The sequence below is a fragment of the Psittacula echo genome (genome assembly GCF_963264785.1).
Source record: "Psittacula echo genome assembly, chromosome: 3".
In the NCBI taxonomy this organism is placed as follows: Eukaryota; Metazoa; Chordata; class Aves; order Psittaciformes; family Psittacidae; genus Psittacula; species Psittacula echo.
The window spans coordinates 117,027,902-117,032,494 of record NC_137736.1 but is presented as its reverse complement, the minus strand read 5'-3'; positions in this window follow the sequence as shown (position 1 = coordinate 117,032,494).

Sequence of the window (4,593 nt, the reverse complement as noted above, 5' to 3'; positions counted from 1 at the left end):
GCCACCCTCACGCCCTGTGAGCAGCCCCTGCAGGCAGAAGGGACCCTGCATCAGGCAGGGCTGAGCCCTGGGTGCTTCCAGGTCCTCCTGCAATTATAGGAGAGACCTGCAGAGGATGTGAGCAGGAGGTGACCGCAGCATCCCACTGCATGGTGGGCAGGAGGTGACCGCAGCATCCCACTGCATGGTGGGCAGGAGGTGACCGCAGCATCCCACTGCATGGTGGGCAGGAGGTGACCGCAGCATCCCACTGCATGGTGGGCAGGAGGTGACCGCAGCATCCCACTCCATGGTGGGCAGGAGGTGACCGCAGCATCCCACTGCACGGTGGGCAGGAGGTGACCGCAGCATCCCACTGCACGGTGGGCAGGAGGTGATCGCAGCATCCCACTGCACGGTGGGCAGGAGGTGACCGCAGCATCCCACTGCACGGTGGGCAGGAGGTGACCGCAGCATCCCACTGCACGGTGGGCAGGGAAGGGTGGGCAGGAGAAAATCATGAGAAAGTGGCTGATGGCTGCTGACGGCTGCATTAATTTGATCCCAGCAGCAAGACACTGGGTGTCTGTGCCACCACTGACCCTGGACGCACAGATCACACCCTCACAAATCAACACTGGACTCCTGGGGATAAGGAGACTTATTTCTCTTGGAGAAAGGAGGATGGAGTTTGTCTCTTTTCTCCTCCCCCCCACCACAGCAGAACTTTCACACTCTGTTTTAATGTGGTAGATGAGAGCAAGCTTGCGGTTCACTGTTATCTTGTAGGTCCCACTTGGTCTGCTTTTTAAACATCCCAACCTACCCAAGCAAGACTTGAGTCTTTCAGCTCTGCGAAAGCATCAATGAGCATCGTCTGTGTGCATGCCAACAAGTGTGCCACAAGGTCCTGTAGGTGTTCATGTGGGACCCGGGAGGCCTTCAGCATCACCTCCAGAGCATAGTGCCTTTCCCTGGTGGAGCTGGTTGCATTGGCCTGGCTCCTGCTGCCGGGGAGAGGCACACCATGTGCTGGAGGAGCTGGGAGCAAGCACGGGCTTGCCCTTGGATGGGGAAATACGGGACTAGGGAAGGTTGAAGCCATCCATGGGTGAGCAAAGGTGCTGGGTTAATCCTGAACTGAAGGAGGATTAGAAGGTTAGAAGCCAGGAGGATTCGAGGGTTAGAAGCCAGGCCAGGTGTGGGATGCCATATCCCCTGTATGCAGCTGGATAAGGAGGGAAGGCCAAGGCAATACTGAGGTCTGGTTTTGCCATGTAACTCCTCCCGCAGTCACCACCACCTTGCCAACTCCTTTTCTGCTCCTGTCATTTGATGACAGGCGGATTGGATTCCCTCCTTATACTTCCCTGCAGAGCTCTATTTTGTTTAGCACAGAATGACATCCCCCAAAGCAGCTTCCTCTGAAGAGAGCTGTAAATATTTTATGTCTCACTGCAGCTTCAACAAAAAGCTGAAGTGTTTCCCATCTGCAGAGAGCTTGCTGGAGCCTCAATTTGATGAAATAGTGCGCTTGGGGTTTTGAGCAGAAGGAGCTTCCTCAGCCTCCTCTTGTCTTTCACCAGGGAGAAAACTGTGATGATTGTGGCTGTGGTGTTCATCAGGTCTCAGTGAGACAGAGCTCTGCTCTGACTTTCCCATTGCTGAGTAGCCCAAGAGTTGCTGCTCATCTGCCCGCTCCACTGGTGAGCTAAGACTGCCTACGGCTAGCCCAGGACTTATCTCCTTCCTCCCACCAGCCACTCTTCCCTCCTCTCCCTTGCTTGGCATGGGTAACCCAGCGATGTTACTGCATGGCAGAGCACGATGTGCGTGGGGCAGTACCCAGGGCATGGGGACAGCAGACAAAACAGCCCTCAGCCATAAGGCTCCTCTGCTGCTCAAAGGCAGCAGTGCAGCACCCCACCAGTGCTAGGACATGGACCAGCTCCCACTCAACCTCCTCCCTGAGCTGGAAATCCCAGAAAGGTTTTCCTAGGAAAAGGGGTCTGTTCTCAGACACAATTTGCCAGCCACAATGGGATCACTGTGGGCCTTTGTCATCCCGTTACCTGGTGTCACTCTCTCTCCATTCACCCTGCTCTTTTGAGGGTGCAGTGATTGCAGCTGGGCGGATGTTTAGCAGAAGACAGGCCTCACTGTGAAGACGTTTCCCCACCAGTTCAGAACTGGTGAGCAGGACGAGCTGAGAGGAATGGGAGTTTTGCCATGGGCGCCTTGGTGCACAGCTCAGATGGTGGGACTGGATAAGGTACCAGAGGCTGGTGACACCGAGCATGGAGTAGGAAGAGATGAGAGACACCAGCTTTGTGTGTAAACCCTTCTGCAGCAGACACACCACTGAGCAATGACTGCTCATCACTGCCTTGCCTCATCTCACCCCAGGCTTGGGCTGCAGCCGGCTGCTCCATGTGTGTCCAAGGCAGATGGGTGCCGCTGGCAGTAGGTCTGCTGGGGAGCTCATGACTCAGGGCAGGAGCTGTGGAGTGCTGTGGATTACGTGGCACCGGCTGCTCACCTTTCTGAAGGCAGTTTTGGCTCACCAGGCTGTTTGTGCCATGGCCCTGCATGGATGTGCTGGAGAAGGGTTAGAGGTGCCCCATGTCAGCAGGCCTGGAAAAGCCATCACTACTCGGTGCTGCTGCAATTACAAGCCTGCTGTGTAGGATTTGGTTAAAAAAACCCAAGCTTAATCCAAGGCTTCCACTGCACATCCATCCATCGGTTGACTTCTGTCCACAGGAAGTGGTTTCTCCAGGTGTCTGCCCTCTGCAGATGGGGCATCCCCATCCTCAAGGGTGCATCCAGCACCTCAGGGGCTTGGTGAGAGAGCTTCAGCCCTACCAGAGCTGCTCCCGCTGCTACACAGCTCTGGTGGGTGAGCCTGGATGTGAGGATGGGCTTGGGCCGTGCCAGCACAGCCAGGGCTCCTCTCAGCTCCTCACCTGCACACAGGTAGTGGCACAGCCTGAACTTTTCAACTGCCCTACACATTGGCTGCTGGCAGTCCCCAAAACACCTCCTGGTAAGAGCTCAGATGCTTTCTGCTTTGTGGCCAGAGCTGAGATGTGCCTCTGGAGGAGGAGGTATGGGAACACGGAGCCTTTGAGGGTCTCTGCTCCCCAGCTGATGTGTGCTGCTCCTGGACCTGCTGGCTTCCTAAATAACCAGGTAGCCTGGCCTCATGCCTGGCATCATCCCAACCTGCTCATGCCACACAAAGGTGCCAGGCACAGCCACACACTGTTGGAGGCACCAGGCAGTGCTGGCCAAAGCATTGGTGGGGTGATAAAACTAGCAAAAAAGAAAGAGCAAAAGCCATGGATCAGATTTGGCTCAAAGGCTGCACAGCACATTTCTCTTCATCATTCAGTGCACATGACAGTGGGAAAGCCCCTATTTCTGGGAATGGGGGCTGTTTTCCTCCCAGGTATGAGGTTTTCTGTCTAACCTGGTGGCTGGAAGTCCTTCACAGCTGAGCTCATGATTTTGAAATCACTTCCTGAGTACTGTAAGCTGCCAAGAGAGATGATGGATGGAGCCGGTCCTTTGAGAGACAGCAAAAGCCAAGCTCTGTTCACGTCTGCCTCAGGTGCGTGGACTGCCTACGCTCAAGTGAGCTTGCTGCTGTCATACATGAATCGGAGCTTTGCTTCTGAGATGTCCTTGTTATAAGTCATCTGGGAAAACTGGCAACTGAGAAGACATTGCAGGGTGTGAACGTCGGCTGGAGCCATGCGCTCCATGGTAAGCCTTGTGAGAAGACAATGTAATCAAGGCCCCCTTCACTGTTTGCTCTCCATTCTCAGCCTCCCCTCCTTCCTTACACTTGGCACAAGGGGTTTCTCTGAGCAGCTCAGCTACATGGTTTCCTATTCTCCCGTGAGGTCCATTCCTCTGCTGAGACTGCCTGAGGTGGTGTTTGATCATGGCAGAAATCCCTTCCCTGGTGTCACTTTTCCCCAGGTGCTTCTGACACAAGGGAAACCCCAGGAAGACACCCACCATCCTTATCAAGATGTAACTAGCCCAGACACTGCCGCATCACATCACTGTTTCAGCCCGTATCACCGGTGACTCAGCCCCCATTAACAGCAGCCGTCAGGGACTGTTTCACCCTACCTTTCCTCCTGGCCAGAGGCCACCCCATAACCTGTGCAATGCACCAAGCTCCAGATCAGCTCTTCCAGTGCTGTGGCTGCTTTTGAGACCGTGCTGCTTCTTCTCCTCAACACTCTCTGCTCCTGCTGCTGCGGAAGGAAGGCAGGAACGAAAGCAGGCAGCCCCGCTTCTCCATTAGCTTTGACATTTGGGACATAGGAATTAGCACAGCCTCTGTTCGAGGTGATCTCCCTGCAGCACTACTGCTGACCATCAAGGCCTTTGCATGGCCGGTTGGGTTTTCTTCCCTCTGCTGTGCTTCCGCAGGTTACTTTCCCGAAGATAATTAGGTGACTCAGGGAGACAACCGCATACCTCGCATACCTGCAGGAACCACACCGCTGATAGGTGGTGTAGAGCGTTTTGAAGCTCTTTGAACACAAAAGAGCAGCTGAATTCCCTACCCAAACCAAAGCAAGTCCAGGCAATGTC